The sequence below is a fragment of the Vespula pensylvanica genome, chromosome 6 (genome assembly GCF_014466175.1).
Source record: "Vespula pensylvanica isolate Volc-1 chromosome 6, ASM1446617v1, whole genome shotgun sequence".
NCBI classification, from domain to species: domain Eukaryota; kingdom Metazoa; phylum Arthropoda; class Insecta; order Hymenoptera; family Vespidae; genus Vespula; species Vespula pensylvanica.
In genome coordinates, this window is record NC_057690.1 from 733,539 (window position 1) to 755,939 (window position 22,401).

The 22,401-nt window shown below is 36.7% G+C and overlaps 1 protein-coding gene across 4 annotated transcripts in view; it reads right to left on the bottom strand.

Annotated features, from left to right (window-relative positions):
• The window catches only part of LOC122630189 (synaptotagmin-7), a 105,734-nt gene extending 84,355 nt beyond the window's left edge, over nucleotides 1-21,379 (bottom strand). The window contains exons 1-2 of one of the 4 annotated variants that reach the window (XM_043814418.1): nucleotides 20,771-21,379; nucleotides 16,365-16,477 (exon numbers count right to left, since the gene is read on the bottom strand). The gene's annotated coding sequence lies outside the window, so the exon portion shown is untranslated. Of the gene's footprint in view, nucleotides 1-16,364; nucleotides 16,478-18,093; nucleotides 18,250-20,770 lie in introns of those variants that run through there. The other 3 variants (XM_043814416.1, XM_043814419.1, XM_043814417.1) reach the window with 3 other exon arrangements.
• Nucleotides 21,380-22,401: the final 1,022 nt, after the last annotated feature.

The following is a 22,401-nucleotide window of genomic DNA, read 5'->3' on the forward strand; positions in this document are numbered from 1 at the left end:
TATTTCTTCCGGAAAACTTTTGCGACGAGATGCTTCCGGTAAGCTGAATACGCTCCGTTGGAAACGGGACCTAGGGCAAGCTAGTACGCGTTCGTATTACTCTTTCGATCGCTCGAATGCTTTTACGAATCGATGCTAGAATATTCGAAGGAATAACTCGTCGGGAAAATACTTTCGCACCGGTACTTTTCCAAGAAATACCTACCAACTTTTTCCAACTAGGTATAAACTTGAAAACGAAATTGCCAGTTGCGTTTATTCTTCTTTACTATTTAACGTCTAACGGTGCGTATTTGTAAATAAATCAATTCGAGGACGTTCGTTAAAAATTGAAACGCAATTTCAATATATAATATTTCTCCCTTCTTTCCTTGAATTCGTCGTTGAACCAACCGATCTTATTCCCTTAACGCATTTATCTTCCATTAAGAGAAAAGAAGGAATGATAGATCTTATCGAAGACGTTATACGAATTTTTAAGAAAGATCTCTCCGGTTTACGATCTCTCTTTGTTCTCTTCCTAATGGAAACACGTGCCTAGTAAAGCCCCAATCGTTTACTTTTATTTACGGGATAAAGTCTCTTACGTAGTAGAGTCGTCTAACTAGCGGAATGCTTTGTCGCTCCATTTTCCTTTTTATTTTCTTTCTTTCTTTTTTTTTTTTTCCTATATTTTTTTTTCTCTTCTTCTTCCATTTCCTTTAAATTCCGAACGTTTGGACAAAGACAAAGCTTTGACAAAAGTTTCTTGACTCCGGAATCGCTCTCGGTATTTCTCCGGAACAATAATCGCTTCGGTGATATTGGAAATAGTAAAAACGTCAAATTTCGAATGGATAGACAAGATTTATTCTCGTACGTAATAAAGCACGAAAACGGCAAGAGGGGTGACCTTCGCGGAAGTCAATTGAGAAACAACGTGGAAAATCGATTCGATCGAGGAATTTTTAATGAAAGAACATGCAGCGCGAAGATGAGAGATGATAACGAGTTCGAACTAACCCTAACTCGAACCAAATGTAGCACGATCTTGCACTTTAGAGTCTAGTAATTCGATTGCTCTCGCGGCTCGTGTGCTCTTAGAAATTCACCCTCGACATTACACGCTTTCTCTCTCTCTCTCTCTCTCTCTCTCTCTCTCTTTCACCCTCGTTCGTTCTATCTCTACCTCTTACCTCTACGTTTTCTAATGTTTCGAGGCATCGCGTTGTTCATCGTGACTCCATTAACGAGATAATTAATGCGAAAACCGACCACGCAGTACGTTCACTCTATTTCCAAATCGATCAAACTGTTTTTCCCTAAAGTTTCAACGAAACACACGCGAAATTTCCGTATTAACGTATGTACGTATGTATAACCAAAGCAATTAAAAAGGAATTGCTCGAAACTTTTCTGTTGGCTTTAAGCTTAACATATTTTTTGATCTCGTAAAATTTACAAGTGTTCACGAGCTACACGTCCTATCTATTTATATATCACCTTTTTAATACACTGAATTTTTTGCAATTTTGAAGCATGTCAAAGCGGTCACGTTGTAACGTTTACCTTGCATACCGGAAAAAGACACCGACCGAGAATAAAGAAAAGAAGAAATAATAAAAAAGTAAAAAAATAAAAAAGAAAAAAAAAAAGATGACAGAAGGGTGCCTTGTTTTATTTTATCGCTTAATAACAGCTGATGGCGATAAAATGGCACGTTTGTGATAGAACGCTCGAAAGGGTGTCCAATATCGCCGTTATAAGCTCGTAGCATAAAATCTACCGTAATAACGGAGATGATTATTGGTGCGAGAAAATAATTAAATTATTAATTTCTATATCAAAGAAAAATTATTTCATTGCTACTACACATATATGGGCGTTGTTTCTCTCTGCAATTTTTTAATCGATATCGAAAGAAAGAAAAGAAGTGCATTCGACTGAACGATATGGATCGATTCGAATCATAAAACCTCGTCAATAGGTTTCTCGAAATGTACACGTGTATGTACATGGTCGAAGTCGTAAATATAAGTATATAGATATATACGTATATATCTAGGTACAACGTACATGGATGTATTTTACGATGCGTTATCGAGTACGCGCGATCGATATATAGGTGGTATCGATTTTGTATCAAAGGAGGGAGAAATTCGGCCGGCGAAATGAAACGACTTTACTGGTTGTTACACCTTTACTATACTTCTTCTACACTATTCCTTATCCCGGTTTCGATTTAAAGAAAAAACAAAATTACAGAATGTAGAAAATAAAGTAGAATGCAATTTACGAGATCCTATAAAATAACGTATTATTTGATCAAAATCATTAACGGTAAATCTTCATAAATAATATATATATATATATGTGTGTGTGTGTGTGTGCGTATGTGTGTGTATAAGAAGTAAATATTAAGAAGTTTAATCTTGTTCTCTCGCGCCATATTTTCTTTCTTAACAGGCGGAAAGAAAAATATTATATTTTTCTTTCTACTCCGATCGTCACTTAGTCACTTACTTACTTATTTACTTACTCGTGGATAGCCAAAAGTTACGAAGAGATAAATGAAAAGAAAAAATGAAAAAAGGAAATATGTGCCCTTCGAAGTAATACGAACGATGCTCAAAGTATTGTCCCACTTTGTAGATTTTTTAATGACAAGTTTGTATCAACGTGTAAACTATTGTAAGTATAGTTGTATGTAAAACAATCGAGTAAAAGTTCTAGCGAGTGGTATACTTACATAAGTTTCGCTATGGCATTACACGAAGCTTACTTAACAATTCATGGACTATTTATGTCACCTATATATATATACATATGTATAATACACACACACACACACACACACACACACACACACACACATATATGTCGCCGATGAATAGGCCGCTTTTCTTCGAAGGTTGTTTCTCTTTTTCAGTACACTGACAAAGAAGATAAATAAAAAGATGGATGAATTTTCTTTAAGTGGAGAAGTGTGTAAGGTGTGACAGTTAATCCCTAATGTCAAGTGACTCGAACGTTTTCTTTACGAAGGACTATAGAATGATTCGTCTTAATATAATACAACTTTATAATAACGCATTTAGAGACAGATGAACGAATTTGAAAAAAATAACGACTGAAAAATAAAATAAAATAAAATAAAATAAAATAAAATAAAATAAAATAAAATAAAATAAAATTGTCTGTGGGAGAGAGAGAACAGTAAAAAATTAATCAAAGGACAAAAGAAAACAAGAAATAAATAAATCAATCAAAGAAGAAGGAAAAAGGAAGAAATGCATGGCTCGTTAAATGGTGATCAGTCTGTGCTCGCGTGATCGTGAACTTCACACGTGAAAGTACCGCTTTACCGAGGTAATGTGCCGCAAAGCCAGCAAACCCTCCATTCTCAGGAAGCGCATTTCTACACATACATATAGATAAATATGTATATTCACGTATATGTACCTTTCTATGTATATTATATATACATAGAAAACGTAACACCATTTAACAAAGAGGAAAGCTTCAATTCTAGTGTATGGGATCGATCAATAGACCGCAAAGTCAAACCGGGAAACCTTCAAATTAATTTATATCAGTTTTGTTGATAATAATGAACGTTCGATCTAACAAACCTATTTCATCACGAATTCTACAATACCAAGAATATTTTTCTTTTTTTGTAATTCCCTCGCCGTTGTTATTTTCAATGATTCTTAAAAATATGTATGTTTGTATTTAGAAGAAGGAGAAAAAGAGAGACATTGACGAGGAAACGAGACTATCGAATTACTTATGGACCTTTGCTGAATAATAATCCTGCATAAATATCTTTTTGTTTGCTCGGCTGTTAGATCTCCTCGAGTCCCTTAATGGAAGCCGACGAATCACTTAGGTACCGGAAAAAAAAACAGTATTGTTTACTTTGATCCATTTCGCAAACGCATTTACGATTAGACGTACATTTGTATTTTTTATTTTTTTTTTTTTTGGTTCTCTGTTCTCTCTCTCTCTCTCTCTCTCTCTCTCTCTCTCTCTCTCTCTCTCTCTCCATCTCTGCTGAAGTCTATATTGATAGAAGATGTAATTAGAAAACTCGCTAATTATTCACAGATACGCAAATGCATCTCTCGACGAAATTTCTTTCGTGTTTGCTCGTGCATATCTGTGAATGTTGAAAAATAAAAATACGAAGAAGAAAAAATACATACGAGGATGGTAACGTAATTTTTGTTAAAAATCAAAATTACATTTTTTTAATACTCTGAGTAGCACGCATATATAACGGAAATTAAAAAATGGTATTAATGAAACGAAGTCAAATTGTTTGATACGTCGAGATCGGAATAAAAATGGTATTGGTAAACGCACGCATGATACAATGGATATTTCGTAATAAGGATGCAAGCTTGCGAGCTTTCAAACTCGCAAGCTTCTTCCACTATTCGAAAGTTACGACTTTGCCCTTACTCTTCTCTACCACTCGTCAGTCTCCGCAATTATTAACCACTCGCGTTTTAACCGCCGGCTACCATGGTAGTAAGCTCTTGTGCTATCCTTTAAAGAAGAACTCGGAAAAGAGAAAGAGAGAGAAAGAAAAAGAGAGGAAGAGGATGATGAGAAAGAGGAAAAAACAGAGTGCTCGCGTAATATTAATTTCACGTTCCATTACAGACGCAACTCAAAAAAGATTGGACGTGGCTTACGGTTCATTTTTACAAATTAATACAAAACTATGGGGATATGTCAACGAAATATTTTCCATATTTCTCTATGAATTAACAATGCGAAAAATCAGATTTTAATGTTTTTTAAAGAAAGCTACTCCGAAACGTGCCTAGTAATATCTACTAATTTAGAAACTTGAAGTTTTTTTGTCAAGTATACGCAAACTTATACGAAGTAGGAGTTTCGGCTAGAGAATTTTTGAAACTTAAGACAACTTTATAAATATTGAAATAATCGTCAAACAAATTTTATAATTTATTTAACATCAAACACCAGATTATATAAATTATTAATAACGAAATATTATTGGAGTGTTAAAAAATTTGTTTGACAAGAACTATTTTTCTTTTGCTAAACACAACACGTTTGAGAGATTTAATTTAACGAAAAAAATTTTCACTCGACGAAGAAAAATCGCAAAACTCGTTTCTTTTTTTCACTCTGTATAAAGACGAAGAAAAACCTCTCGTGCCTACAGATCTAACTTGTCCGACGATAAGCTAGACCACTTTTCACATTGTTCGCTCGTATTTGTGGTGAGGTTCAAGGGATAAGAGGGTTGCGACTAAACCCTCCTTTCCATATAGTAGAACGATTCCTTTTTCTTCTTTTTTTTTTTAAATATTACCCGCTCAAACGAGAGCTTCGAAGATTTATGTGTTACATAACAGTCTCGCATATGTAAGTAATATACGATATAAGATACATCTTATAAGAAATATAAAGAAAAAAATTAAATTATTAACAATAATAAATCTTACGAAACATTGTCGATCGAATAAAGTAAAATTTTTCATAAAATCTTTTTAGAGTCACAAGAATATCGTTTTCATCAAAGCAGACACACGTAAAAAAAAAAAAAAAAAAAAAGAAAGAAAAAAACAAAGAATAAGAGGGTTTCTATTACACAAAATTTTAAGAATATTAAAAGAGATACTCTTGATGAAGGAAAAATTGAATACATGAACATTAGAGCTTTCGTACGAGCAAAAAGCTATTATTATCCAACTTTGAAACGATGTAGAGAGTCGCGTGTAGCATCGTAAAAAAGATTAATAATTAAATAGAATTTTCTCTTTCCATTCCACCTTTTCTTTTTCGCCCTTCGTGTCTCTATATCCTATCCACCCTCGACCATGGTGGCGTCTCGATATATAGAGTAAATAAGTTCCGCAATCCTTGTGGGAATAACCTATAGCCGCGAGGCTTACACGCGTACCTGTTTCGAGAAATTTAGTAGGTGTGAAACATACTTCGTAACAGAAGACAAGACACATTGTAATTAATTCTCGAAATTCGTCTAACGCCTAAAATAGAGAAAGAGAGAAAGAGATATATATATATATATAGAGAGAGAGAGAGAGAGAGGAAGGGAGAGCACAAGTACTTACGAAATAGTAATAGAATTTAATGAAGAGCGACGAAATTACATGGAATACAAAGGCTAAGGATATTAAAGGGCCTCCACTCGAACGCCATTTTCAAGACTGTGATAAATTTTGCGATACCTAATCGTATATTTTCTTCTCCACCCTGTAACGCAACCCGTATTTCTTCTTTTTGTTTTGTATTCTTTCAGCGTGCATCTCCTTTGCTCGAATTTCACGAACGTTAAGGATATACATAATATATATACACACACATACACATATCCAATATATTATATGTTTATATATACATATATATGTATATATCTATATAGGATGCAAGGTACATTATATGTACGGGTTGTACGGGCGTCGTCGCGTGTGCGAAACAACGAGATCGATACTTTTTAACTTCCATACGATCTACTCCTGCTTCTCGGGGCCTCACGGATTAATTACTTATCGTCAGAAAATTCACCGTCACGAAAATGTACTTCGCTCACGAAAAACGTGACGACGCCGTGAACGGTTACGCCGACTTCCTGAAATCTTAAAGCAAAAAAGGAAAGAAGTAAACGAGAAAAAAGGAAATGAGAGGAAAACTATTGGAAAAAGATATTTCAGTTTCCAAACTCAAGCAAGATCAAATAATTTAAGGTACTCGTTTAAAATATATCGACTCAAAGAGAAAAAAGTAAATATAGGATTCGCAAAAGTAGAAACGATGATTGTAAAATAATATTTGCGAGAAAATGCCAGAGTGGTCGTGGTTTTTTTTTTTTTTCTTTTTTTGATCTTGTAAATTGAAATAAATTGAGATGTCCGCTATTGTGGGAAAAGCGCTATACAAGCGTATAGATATCCTAACAGGACATTAACAACTTTCTCAAAACTAGTTCACCGAAGCGTAAAACGAGAGAGATTAGAAACGGAGAATGAAGGAACAAGGGAGAGAAGGTGAATGTCACTTGGAATCCTACTGAATTTAACGTCGTTAGAAACGTAAAATGGCGCTCGATGAACGAAACCCGCAAATCCCTTCGTCGAGTACCTCGGAAAACGGACCAACTTTAAGTCCTCGTGCAGGGTATATATACAAGACGAAATACAGGCTGACAGCTGGCTCAAGTTAACGAAATATGTGTAAATTTAAATGTCCAGTGGAACGAGTAGACACTTTTTAGAGGAAAGGATTTTTCAAGGATGAAGAAAAAAGAAAAGGAGAACAAAATTCACGTACGCAAAGAGAAAACATTTTTTTTCGTATTTTAAAAGGACAAGTCGGAAGGAAAAGAATAAAAAAGAAATTAATAAACAAATAAAAACGATTTCATTCGTGCGTGAAAAGCGTTGCATTATTGATTACAAATACTTGAAACAACAATAACACCAGAGAGAGAGAGAGAGAGAGAGAGAGAGAGAGAGAGATGGATGTATTTACTATTGAAGGTATATTAACGTAACGTTACGTTGTCGATTGCACGCGATGCAACGTCGATACGGATGCTGATATCGTTGATGATAAATCTCTCTGTTTCTCGAGTATAGAACAGGGCATAGAACGTGTAAAGCGTTAATCACGTCAAGCGGATAATATTAAGATGCGATACCGGTAATCGTTCTTTACTCTCGTTTCATAAAAGAACCCCAAAAAGTGAATATCGCTTTGGATCACGTCGTCTGTGCGACTCTCTCTCTCTCTCTCTCTCTCTCTCTCTCTCTCCCTCCTTATTTCCTTATCTCCTTATCTCCCTATCTTCCTTTCTATCTCACTTCCTTATTCTCGCTTGTTTTCATCAGAGTTAGCTAAAGATTGAGTGACAAGATTTAGAACGCACAATAGCGAACGTTCAGATACAAAACGGAGATGGTTGAAACGAGATCTTTTGTTACGAGAAACCAAAGATCCACCTATAAGACAGATAAAAGGAAAGAAGATCTAACGAGAGTTTTAGACAATAGAAAGGATGTACGTGTCAATGAAGGAATGAACGAGCCGTCAACGACACCGTTGCTTCAAGATATCCGATCTTTCTCATCGAATTCGTTAATCCAACTTCCTTCTCTACATTGACTATTACTCTGTAGCGATAAAGTCAATTAACTAGAGTTATAAATTGTTATCAATCATTTGTTATCGGAGGTCTCATAGTTACGATTGTACAGACCACATAACCATCAATGACGTTACCACAAAGGAAAAAACTTTTCGCGAGAAAGAAGAAAAAAGAGTGAAAAGTCGAAATCTAGGAAATAGGAGTCGTAAAGTTGCCTGGCAAACGAACGTGACAACAAGATAAGGCGACTTTCACGCGCATGAAAATCTTTGTACTAAAAAGATGCGACGAAGTGTAAGCGAGAAGGATATATATTGGATTTGAAATGAGAGTGGGAAATCCTATCTTAAAACGATGTCAGAAACGACAAAAAATCGATCGAAACCGACGACGACATCAACGTCTTCTTTACACGCAACATTAATACAAGGTCGATAAGGTATCCTGTAAGAGATAGTTATTTTCTTTGACGGCGTAACGTTACGTGGTAGGTAGGTGTACATCCGTATCGCTTCAAGCTCGACTCATAATCAGACGAAAGTGGACTTGCTCTAATGGATATAGATACACCTGGAAAATCGTATTACGCGAGTACAAGACATCTACGCGGTCAAATGTGATCAGCCATAGTCGAGGGAATGGAGTCAATATATATACATATACATATATATATATATATATATATATCGAGATATCCTACGAATCGTTCCACTATACGCGGTCAATCGAAATTCATCTCCAAACGTTCAGAACGTGTACCATCGAAGAAAATATTATTTTGGAATTAACGAATTCATTTACAAATTCATTTACGAATTCATCGTTTTTCTACGTTCGCTTGGCGACTTCAAAAGCTTGGTAACCGCGATAGAAAGAAATATTTTGTTTGCGATGTTACAAACCTAACAAACAATACACCCCCATCTAAATCAGATATGCTCGTTGGACCGAAACGTTATATATTTATTATGCCCTTCGGCTCTCGCATCGTGTCACTAACCGAAATTCAATCTATATATTTTGTCATCGCAAACGGATAAAAAAAGGCTCACAAAGGGAGATGTAGAGAAAGAGAAAGAAAAAAAGATGGGAGATAGAAAATATGGACTTTCGAATGTGACTACGAGCTCTTGAAATGAAATTTTATTTACGCGGAAAAAAAAAAGAGAGAGAAAAAAATAGAAAAAAGAAATGATAGCTAGTACGTCCTGTCGTTTCGTACGAACGATCGATGAGTCCAGATGGTGGAGACTCTACTTGCTAATAGACGAAAACGCGGTTCGCTCCGGCACGTTGTGAAATGCTTTTGGCATGAATCCAGACGAAGAAACTTAACTTAACCGTCCGCGAACGAATCGTTTGTTACGGCACACAACGTTAGACTCGCTTGTTAGAAGGTGACCATTTGTATACGTCCAAAGTCAGCTTTGTCCGCGATCTCTTTGAGCTCCCAACGGCTGAATGAAGGTAGTTTATGAATGAATAGAGAATAATAATATTCTACCGTTGATATAATACAACCTTCGTTTCTTTTTTCTCCTCTTACTTTTTTCTTTCTCTTTTTTTGTTTTTTCTCTCATCGTTGAAACGTAGCTTCCTCGAGGGAGAAAAAAGACAAAAGAGTTCGGAGTCGACGTTATACGGAGGATGAGAACCGAGTTGAAATGAGACGTATAGTAAGTGTCCTTAACAGGATCAAAAAACTTCTACTGCTGTCCCATAAGACAAATGGTCCGGAATAACAAGGCACGTATATAGATCACTTAATCTACGCAAATTCGATTTCATTTCTCTTCTTGAATTCTCTCTCTCTCTCTCTCTCTCTCTCTCTCTCTCTCTCTCTCTCTCTCTCTCTCTCTCTCTCTCTAACATTCCTTTTTATCCAATCTTTCGATTGAAATGTAAAATCAATCAAGGCCCAACGTTCGACATAATTCGAATAATAGCATTTGGAATAAGCAAGGAGCCAGTAATGATGGAACACTCGAACTTATCAATACAATTACAAGAAACTTCGGACTTTAGGATAAATGCGGAATATTCACTGGAAATGATTGGTGGAGCACAATTATAAGGAGAAGTAAGTCTATCGTGGAGGATCTTTCAAGAGATATATAGTCGATCGATCGCAGTACCGTTCGTTACGTTCTTGAGTTGAAAGTACTTTTAAGGAGCTATCCAAGGACATTTAAAATCGCTATACGATATCGTAGAATAATTCGCACATTGACACTACCGTTCGTGATAATACCAAACACAGTTTACTACATTACAACTACGGTAGAGTTTACTACGCTCGCGTGACACTCGACTACTCGTATTAAAACTTATACAGCGAATATACATTTGGAGTCGCGTCAAAAGTGGCAAAAGAAATTGCGTCCTCGATAACAACGACGAGATATCACGAATTGGCAAACTCGACTAGGTGCTAAACAAAATAATGTGTTAGTCGCTCTCGTACTTTATTATATCTCGTCTTTCAAAACTGCGAAATGGTATGTTCCAAGTTAAAAACTGAGATTTCAATTCGCAGGAAGAAAGTTGGATCGTGAAAAGGGGGTGTGATTAAAAGTTCGAAGGAAGACATCGTTTGGTCGAGCACTCGTGGAAAAGCTAAAATTTCTCTTCTCTCGTTCGCTCGTTCTATGACAACTTTTCGTCTGACCTCATTTCTAATTTATCGACCCTAAGCTTGTACACGCGCACGCACACAAACGCTCGCACACGCTCACACATAAGGCGGGCAATTGCGGCAAGACCACGTCTAAGCACTTCAATGGGATAGACGCCACCGCAATTGCGCCGGGATCACATCCTTCGGTCCGCGAGGTGACAAAGCATTATAATCGGCACGATCTGATCGCGATAACTCTACGCTCTAATGCCTTTCTAACTCGATGTTAAACCGTTCAAAGTCGTCGTAATTGTATGAACGATCTCATTGACCGCCATCGAAGCACTAATCTAACAAAGAGGAGAATCAAAAGGGAAGACAATTTACGTAATAGTATATTCTATGTGTCTCCCCACTCTCTCTCTCTCTCTCTCTCTCTCTCTCTCTCTCTTTCCTCTGACAAGAGCATTTCATTGCTTGCACTACATATCTAAACTATTTGTCGCTCTAAACTCAATAGTTATAAAATGGCTTTAGTAAAACGACCAACTCGGCATATTTCCAGCAATTTTATTTACAAATATGTGTCATACATATTCGATCAGCGACATTGTATCGGTACCCGATGAAATTTCCATAACAGGCGCAAGGGTTAAGATTATATATACACCCGCTCGCGGGATTCATAGAATGTCGGTCACGCGAGTCTAAATCGATTTTTACAACTCGTTTTTATTTCCCGGGAGCAAATATTTTATGATGTAACGCGATGCGAAGTACCGTGACGTCTCATGTCGTTGTTATTTGAATCCTTGATCAAACGATAATTCCCATTCTACTTGGGGTTAGTGACACGCTTTACGTGCTTCTCGAATTCGCGAAGAACCAAAAAATATTTTTTACCGTGTTTCTTCTCTAAAAAAAAAAAGAAAAGAAATATAAAAGATTTACCGTTCTTGAAACGATCAAATCCTACATTTCTTCTCTCCATTCTTTATTTCCCTATTTTATTCGATCCAACTCGGAGCACGAATTACGTATAAAAACGAGCAAGCTCTCAAGTATGTCGCAAAAAAAAGATACGTACATATCTAGCTCGTTAATGATCGTGCAATTTGGATAGTCTCCTGAGAGGGGGAAAGAGATAGAGAATAAAGAGAGAGAGAGAGAGAGAGAGAGAGAGAGAGAGAGAGAGAGCTCGTGTACAAAGAGGATCAAATACGCTCGAATAAATATTGGGTTGTTTGTGTAAACTACAAAATTGCACCAGTTAGCCAACTTTGCGCGATACAAATCTTTACCTTCTGTATAAGTGATTGCGAACATCCAAGAGGCTTTTAACGAGCTACGTTATTGATGAAAAGGAGAGAAGAAAAACTAATGAGAGAAAGTGAAATAAAGAAGACACTTAGAAAAGTCGACGATAGCGTGTAATCGGTAATTGAAGAAATACCGTCGGCTGAACCGACATCCGACTCAATATTTTCTCATTTCACGCGCTAATATTTGGAAGGAGGAACAGGAAAAGGAAGGTAAGAAAGATAAATATTTCTTAGGTAGGGTAGAGAAACAGGGGATAGGGGGTGAACGAGAGAATGATGTCGCATAATAAATTCAAGCTATCTTAGCCCGTTGTAAATCCCTTTAAGACGCCGAAACTGACCGGAATAAATCTTAAAGGGGACCAAAATTCAGAGCGTTATTCATAGATGACCTGTTCTACTCGACGGATTGTCAATATCGCGACGTAGCCTTGACCGCTTCTTAATATACAGAGAACCATCATCCACTGTGCTACTGATTGATGAAACTTCCTCGTCGTATATTAAGATCGCGTCAAAAAGATAAAGCCGAGAATGAAGTATGCCTTTCAAATAGTAAATAAAAATTTCTATCGAAACGATCGAGCTGAATCCATTAGAAACGAAACGATATTATCCTTCGCAGAGAATGGAAGATATACTTTTCGACGTATAGAAAACTTTGGAAAATAATGAGAAAAACGTTTAAAAAAACGATGAGAGAGAGAGAGAGAGAGAGAGAGAGAAAGAAAAGCAACTCCTTGTTGCGATCCATCGAAGCGAAAAAGGCCAGACAGGGTAGAGATTTTCGTTCGAATATTCTATAAATACCTAAAGGATCAAGGTTATTGGTGGTACTGCTACTGCTGCTGTTTCTCATCCTTTTCTCGCTCCAACTCATGCCTTCATAATATAAGTATTAACGACCCCAGTCACGTTCACGTTAACTTTCAAATATGGAAATCTATGCATAACGCGTAGGCAGTCACACTATACGCCAGCAAAACCATGTCAGTACTTTTCAGTATTAAAATTAAACAACACAAACGTACGCTTCTTGGCGGCAAACGCAGATTGCGTGCAATACGTATCTAACGATTCCATTTCTATCGACTTCCGGTAGATACGAGTTACCATTTATATATGTGTATATATATATATATATATATATATATATATATATAAATAACACGATAAAAGGAACGTTTTGCAATTTCACGGTCCACGAATGGATCATTGATAAATTAGTATTGTTTCAACGAATGCTCCAATTCTAAAAACGTAGCAAACAAAAATACTTTCAATTTTTATTTCGAAATTAAGAATAAATAAACAAAGAACCCAAAAACGAGCAATATTCTTTTATTTCGTTCCGAAACGATTCATCTCCAACAAACGAATACGTTTAATTCGAGTAAACAGAATTGTATTCGATGCAAACAAACACATAGATCATCTTATTTGCTCTCCAAGTATACACATCGTCTTATGGCGTCTTTGGCTCCGCTCGTAATCTTCTTTTTTAGTTTACGCGCACGATGGTTTCCCAGATCATTCGTAACAATTCATTACGTCTTACGATTACTCTGTCTCTATAATAAATTTATTGATTTATAACTACCTATTAATTATCGATACACTCGATAAATAGAAATTAATGCGTAATCGCTTGCAGGATCAGTCCATATCGTATCAAGTATATTTTACGCTGGTGACGTAAGTAAGGTAATTTCAAGCAACATTTTTGACGTCGACGAATCTTTTACGAAAAAGAAATACATAAAAGGAGGAAAGTGGATAGAGAAAGCTCTCTTTATAGCGCGTCCAGGAAATACGTGCAACGTATCGTGAATATTCACACAAAAAAATACCTAACACATGATGGCACTTTTGCACGAAAAAAAAAGGAGAAAGAAGAAGAAAAAAAAAAGAAAAAAGAAAAAAGAAATTGTATTTCCCCATAGTGTAATTCCAAGTATCCTCCCCACGTTCCTTATCGCAAGACAAACTCGAAGCAAAACGCACTTAACACAGTGGGTGTTCGAGATCGCATTAAGGAGAAAATATCTACGAATCGTTAAACAATTAGACGAAGTCGTTCGCTTACAACGAGCTTCTTCCGAAAAGAGATTCCCACGTAATACCAGAAACGAATTAAAAAGTAGAGACACTACGAGATGAATTATTGTTATCGGGAATAAGACGCAGAAGGATTGAAGATGGTAATAACCAGGTATGGGGTAACTACCGGTAGACAAATCGATAGAGAAGTCGATCGATGTAAATCACCTTTCGGTTTACAATCAAACCACTAATTGGCTTCCGAAACCTTCCTTGCGATGAATTGAAATTTATTTCACATGCATACGACTGACGTAGGTGGAGTAATATGAACTCGGGAGTTCTTGTTCTCTTTATTCTTTTCTCTTTTATCCAATCACATTTATATTTAAAAGCTCGTACATATGTGTATGTGTGTATGAATATATATATATATACATATATGTACACATCGTACGTCCGTTTCAGAAAATACGAACCTTTTATCGTAACTATCGAACCCATAATGCACGACCATAATGAAATTTTACATGGCTTAGATGAAATCTGTACGTTAAATTCTACGGGGAGAAAAATCGATTACATGCCTGTCGCCCAATAAAACGAAAAATACCGCAAGGTGTTTGCGATAAAAGCGTATCTCGTTACACCGATAAAGATCTATCGTTGATTATAGAATAAATAGAAGTGATTTCGAGAAAAAAGAAAGTGTATCGCGGAACGATCAAAATTTGAAGAAACCGATTCGATGCGCGCTTTGAACTCTAGCCAGAAAACGATCGAGCCCAGGCTACTTCGAATTTCAAATATTCACAGGGTCGACTCTGTCGAGCGAACCGTAATAACAAAGATAAATATATAGATAGAAATACATATATACTCGTACATATATATATATATATATATATATATATATATACGTATGTATATACATGCATGGATGCATGCATACATACATATATACATATATATATATATGTAGACTTTGATATAGGTATCAAGGGAATTTAAGGACAAAGCAGTTCAGTTAAATTGCATTCGAGTTTATATCGCGTTACCGACAATTCGAAATTACAACTACCCTCACCATTCTACTTTTTCCGTGAGTACAATAAATTCGTTGGAACTATCGTATGCCATGCGATGTTCCTTTTCTTTTGCGTTTCTGGAAAACGAGAGGAAAATGGAGAAAGTTTTATACGACGAATATATGAAAGAATATACTGCTTCGGTGGAATCTCAGAACTTCTTATCAAATCCTCCTTCCGTAGAACAGTTAACCCCTTGCTCGACCGAAAATTATTTGTACTAAAAATGCCCAAAGGCTAAGAACGAGTTCTGTACCATCACGTTTAAAGCGCAACAGGATCGGTTTTATCCAGAACGACTAAGCAACGAATCATGTGGATATTTCTGTTCAACTTTGCGTGAAATAACCATTGGCTCTATCTCTAGCATTTGTTCGATATGTACATGCGATACATAGGTCGGCCATTCGCACGAAATTCTCGCGGTTCGAAAAAAGGTCCATCGAATTTTGTCGAACTCGGCAAACATTTTAAACGAAAAACTTTTTTCCCCTACTGCTAATTAACTCGTTGACTTTCCAAATACTCTTTATCATAAAATTCGTCTGATCGATAATACAAAACAAACAGAAAAATAAGTAATGAGAAAAAACCCGATCGAAATTAATATATGGAGATAAGTTTGAAATTCAAATCCGACCATCGAAGTTTTAAATCTGATGGTAGATAAATATCATAAATCTCCTAATAACTCATTTTATGTGATTCTTCGACATCGAGTAAAACGAGTAATCTGAAAAGAACTCGAAATGTCTTCGATCGTGATAGACCGTTTTATAGGAGATTAATCAAAGCGAAGCCAATGGGATTTACCACGGAGAATTTATTTATCTTGTAAGAATGCCATGGGAAGGAAAAAACTTTATTTTATTATAAAAATTTTATTTGAACGGATACGATCGATCCTATCGATTTAATTCAGTCCACTGTCAAAATGTTTTAGTAATTACGTTACTTTCATTTTCTAGATCGTCGCATGATCATATAATATTTATTATAATCAACTAAAAGGGCAGGAAGAGAACGACGGGGCTATGATGATAACGAGTATTCTCTTATTATTTATTCTTTGTGTGATAAGAATTTTCGAAGGAAAAATTATTATAAAAAAGAAAGTAAAAAAAAAAAAAAAAGAAAGAAAGAAGAGAAGAATGTGGATGAAGACTCACCGATCGATGGAACAGAATGAAGCGCAGTCAGTATCCTAGATCCTCATCGAGATTAGTGATGAAAGTGCAGCTGGATCGATCAATTCGAGAAGATTATGCACGTTTACATCTTCCTATTACAGAGAAAGAGAGAGAGAAAGAGAGAAAAAATATTCTATAAAATAAAAAAGAAACAAAAATATCGCATATCATTTGAGTAGATACTTTTCGCGTATTAACGTCAAAAAAAAAAAGCAAGTACGGAACGAGAGAGTGCCAAAAGATAACGAGATAGAAATCGGATGCTGAAAAGCAAAATAAAAGTAAAACGAAAAAAAATGCGTCCTCTCTTTCTTTCTTTTCTCTCTTTTGTTTGTTTTTTTTTTTTTCTTTTTCTTTATCTAGTTTAATAAAGCTCTAACGTCGCAGTCATTTTGTATATAATATTTATTAGAAAATAAAATTGCTAATACGTGAAGATATCGAAACGCGAGATAAACGTTCTAAATTTCAATTTTCAAATCTTCTAGCTTCGATCGAAATACTGATTTATTTGCATATCCAATCTTCTTCCATTCCCCTTTCTCTTCTTATTTCTCTTTATCGACGCGTAACTCTTGAAATCTTTTCCTTCTATATACTCTATTTATTCCTCTTCTTTTATTTTCCGTATTCATTCGAGTACATACATACATACATACATACATACATACATATATGTACATATCTATCTAACATATATATATACATATATACATGTATACTTTTTTATTATTCTTTTTGTATTCTCTCCAGACTTTACCATTTTCTCAAATTTTTTTCATTTTCATCTTAATGTATTAAATTCGGACGTACGTTCGCGAATAATTCGTGTTTCTAAATTGTTCTCATAATTTTACCACCATACGTTCTCATAACTTGTATTTTCGTTAACAACCTTCTTCGTCGTTAGAATGAAAATAATAATGAAAATATAACGAGGAGATAAGTTAGGACGTTGGAAAGGTTTGAACGTAAACGCTTTCACAGCGGCTGGGCGTCGCGTTTTCGAGTGGACAAATTCGACTTCCAGCCAACAATTAGGCAACGCTTCGTTGATTTGACTTGCAAAGTTCGGGGGTTTCGTTCGCTATGTGCAGGCACATATACACGAACTTCCTAAATGCGTGCCTTTTGCGATGCATATGTATTTAGAACTGGGCTGCGAATATCCGCGAAACCTTCTAACACAACACCGAAAACCGAAATTCAACGCAAGCGTTCTCTCCTCGAGAATATTACTGTAGATACTACCGAAACACTCGCCAGTCGCTTCGACAAACTGCTATCGAATTAAGGAGAGTAACATAAACGGTTTAACACCATATATCTTGTGTTTTAATCGTAAAATCAAATCGTAAACATCTCGACAAAAGATTTAAAAAAAAAAGAAAAAAAAGAAAAGAAAAAGAAAGAAACGAAGGAACATTCCATTAACATAAAATCAACATTTCTACAAACGTTGTATAAATACGTGTAATAACAAGACATATAAAAAGAAAATCGTTTAGGACAATCTTTTTGTTCGATCCAATAATTTTTATAATGTCTTTTATTATATAAGATATATTTACTTCGATTCTCAAAAAATTCATTAAAGCATTGAATTGGACCAAAGGATATTTACCATAAAAGTGGTTCAAGAATATTGGGTGAGACGTCAGGATATAGAACATCGACGATATTCTCTCTATGTAACTTTGGTACATACCTACTTCGGCAGCGTGTTTGAAGAGAAAGAGGTGGGGAGATAGAAGCTACATGTTCGAACAATATGCCGTCCCATCTTTCGCTCTTCTTACATTGAAATTCGCCGCATATATTTAAGCCCCGGTCTTCCTGATATTCGTGGGTCTTTGAGAAAGAGAGAGAGAGAGAGAGAGAGCATTCGTTACTTCGACAAAAATTGTCTTTCTTCTTGAGGTATCTTATATTTGCATCCTAGTGTCTTCGAGGATGATAGTTAAAGAATAAAAAGTGGTAAAAAGAGGAAGAAATGTTCTTTCTCGACGAATTTTTACGAGAATATTCGCGCATTGCGACGTGCCAACAAAAAGAAATTTCTCTGAATCGAATTAATAATCGACAAGTTCGTGAAATATTTGAAAATATCCGTGTACATTCTCATCGTCTCTTCGATACTCAATAGAAAATACAACGAGTAACACGTCTGAGAATTACTCGACGATATTTTTCTTTTGTCTTTCTTTTTATTTTCTTCCTCTTTTTTTCTTTTTTTTTTTTTTTTCGACGCGAGCAACCACAAACGGAATTTGCGGGAATTTTAAAGAACGCCCGAATCGAGTCTTCCCTCTTGGAAGTATCCAAGATTGCAAATAGCAGTCGATACGAACATTTGGCATTTTTCCACGATTCGTTCCTACTATCCGTAAAGCACATTCTACTCGTCTTAATACGAAGACACATGACGGATAAAAACGATATATTGGAATGTGCGCTACCACAATTCTTTTGGTCCGTGTCTCTGGAGAAATTGTTGGTACCGTACAATGAAATTTTTTAATTGCACTCGATCTTTGCCATCTTCCTCTACGATCTCAAGTCTTTCGCTATCTTTCTATCGCTATTTTTCTCTTTCAAGTCTTTCGCAAAGAGATTTTTCGACGAAATAAGAAAAAGGAAAAAAGAGAAAAAGAAAGAAAGAAAAAGAAAAAGGAAGAACATCTGAAAAGCTTGGGTCCTTCTTCGGATTTAAGCTAGAGCGGACTCTTTTCAATGCGAATTCAAATGGAACGTCCATTAGTAGCTTATCACTACTGCGAGTGCTTGCATTATTCAAGATAAACCTCTCTTGATTTTCCTAAATGAAGAAATTTTGTTGCAACAAGATCAGAGAGAGAGAGAGAAAGAGAGAGAGAGAGAGAGAGAGAGAGAGAGAGAGAAAGAGAAAGAGAAAGAGAAAGAAAAAAGAAAGAAATAGAGAGAGAGAGAGAGAGAGAGAGAGAGAGAGAGAGAGAGAGAGAGCAAGGAGATTCGGGAAACAAACCTGTTGTAATAAAAGAAATAAAAAAAAAGATCAATGATTCAAAAATATACTAATTAATCGAATTTTATTTCTCGAGAAGCAACGAATCGAGGCGCGGTCTTTGCATTTGTTATCTCGAACGAATCGACTATTTTTTTTATGCACTATAATCTTCACATTTTTTCTCACTCGCTCTCCCTCTCTTATTCCCTCTTACGCTACGTCTCTCTTTCAGCGAACGTTGCTAATCAAAGTAAGAGGAAAAAATTGAATAGATACGGTATCAGACGGAAAAGGAGATAACGGAATTGAAGAGTGGGAGTTAGGACGATAAGGTGTAGCTTCGTGAATACGTAAGGGGTGCTTTGATGAAACCCTCAACCTTGTCCACTTCAACACACGATATATAAACTGCCATCTTTCTCTCTCTCTCTCTCTCTCCCTCTCTCTCCCTCTCTCTCTCTCTCTCTCTCTCTCTCTATCTATCTATCTATCTCACTCGCTTGTTCGCTCAGTCTCTCTGCCTATATTACCGTTAATGCGACGTTACAAAATAAAAATACCAGCATCATCCAGCGCGAAAGGCCTGACAAACCTCCATTATCGATCATCAATTACATTATTACGCTAGATTCAAAGGCACTTTCTACCGTCGCCAGTAGGAAGCCTTCCTGTCCGATGGGAAGTTACAATTAGGAGGACGTTCAAAGCATTTCGTTTTCCAACTTGGTGCCCGCGCTACGTATACCTATGCCAGTTTACAAAGAGGCAGAAACGCAAATAGAAACGCTATAGAGTGCTTTTACGCTAAAAAGCGGTATTAACGATCCCTCTGTCTTTGTCTGTATCGAGTGGACCATCTTTACTCGTTTCAATAGATTTTAGATTAATGAAATCGTTTCCACGAATTACACAGTACCGTAAACTCTTCGATTCCGTAGAAAAAAAAAGTCTACAAAAGTTTGAACTAATTTTCAATGAACCGCGATGCAAAAGTTTCACCCTTCATTATTATAAATTATAAATATAGGGATGTGTGCATAAACTTTCCATCGAGCTGTCTTTCGCCTCATTTTTTTTAATCGTTGACTAGGTACGTTCAATGCGAAAGAATGAATCACGATTCGAGGTAAAGTTTATCGTGAAAAATCGTGAAAAAATTGTATCGACGATGGAGAAGAAGTTGATAACTCGATAGGAAGAGTTTGACGTGGTATGTCCTACGTAGGTAAACGAGTTCGCGAACCCGATGCAACGCGTAGGACAGCTCGCTCGAAACACGTAGGGTGAAGTCAAGTCGGATACGGTGTGCGTAACCACGGTGAGAGTAACATTACGTCCCGTGGGAGAAAAAAGAACGAGTAAGTACGTAGTACATGGTTACGAAGAGCTTAGTACTTACTGGCGAAGAAAGAAGGAGAAGAAGAAGAAGTAGAAGAAGTGAAAGAAGGTATTCCAATGACACGGAATACGAAGAAGAAGAGAAAGAAGAAATAGTTATTCACTTCACACTGGATTCACCATCTACTATCACTGACACTTCGCATAAAAAGAAAGGAAAGAAAGAGAAAGAACGAGAGAAAGAGAGAAAGGTGGCCGCCTTTACGGAATTAGCGTTTCTTTGTCACTTATTTACAGGCAACGAGAGAGAATAAGCCAATGGCGGAAAAACCGTTTCGTCGAAACGTAGCCGACGAGTTGTCGTTTAAGGAAAGAAAAGATCGACAGAAGAAGGTAAAGAAAAAAATGGAAGGGAGAAGGGAACGTAGAAGGAGAGGAAAATCGAACTATCGCGATGATATCTACGATGACTGGCACGGATTTTTACGAGATATTTCGTGAATGGCGAGATAAACGGATGACAGAGGGTGGAAGGAGGAGCGAAGGAGGATCGATAGACGGTCGATAGCCGATGCATGTAAGTCACTAAATTTTGCTAGAAGGAAGAATCGACAATGAGAAAAGATTGATAGGCAACCGCGTGGCAGCCAGCGTCGCGACGCACTGCTGCTTCGCGGCTACCAACCTCCCCACCATTCGATCCTCTTACTCTCTCCCTCTTGCTCGTTCTAGCCACCCCCCACTCTATCACTACGGCACCTCGCAAGCTCGACACACCCCCGATGAGGACGACGACGACGACGACGACGACGACGACGACGACGACGACGACGACGATTGCAATGCGATTCAAAAGTCGCTAAGATTTTCTTCGAAAAACTAACAAACCATTTTACTACCCCTCTTTTTTCTCCTTCTATGATCATACCAAGAGTTTTACTGTTAAAATAACGAAATCAGAATTCCAAGTGTGTTCGCGTTCGCGATCGAACGCGCATTAGACTAAAGAAAAAGCTTTCCTCGGATAAATTTCTAAACGAGAAAGAAAGGGGGAGGGAAAGAGGGAGGGACGGAGGGAGAAAGAAAAAAAAAGAAAGCAAAGCTTTTACGAGACAACCAAGCTTTCGACTTTTATCGCATGATTTACGAGCAGTCGACTGAGATATAAAAAGCAAAGACCGTTCCATGCGTTGCTTATTACGAAAGGGCAACGAGCGATGTTAATCGAGCAATTGTCGTTTCGAGTTTTACAATCTATTTAATGTCTTATAGCCCATCGTAATCTCTTTACGAACACACAAGATACATGAACTTCCCCGAGATAAAACTAGTTCGATCGACGATGGATGGACGACTCATTGACGATATAACAACGCTCGAACGAACGAAAAACGAGGGTAAATTTTTGAACCGAAGAGACGCGTCACATTGTATCAAAGTGTAGTAGCCGATGATATACGGGTTGAAAATCGTTCGATCGTATATAGATATATGTATGTGTGTGTGTGTATGTGTGTGTGCACTACACATAGGCATGCATAGACGAGGCGTTCAAATTCGACAAGGTCTTTATTTAACGCAACTACCGGACAGACTCGACCGCCCGAAAAATGCGTTCAAGCATTTTATCTTTCGTCCTATACCTTGTTCTCCTCTATTCTCCATTATTTAAAGTTTATATCTATTTTTTCC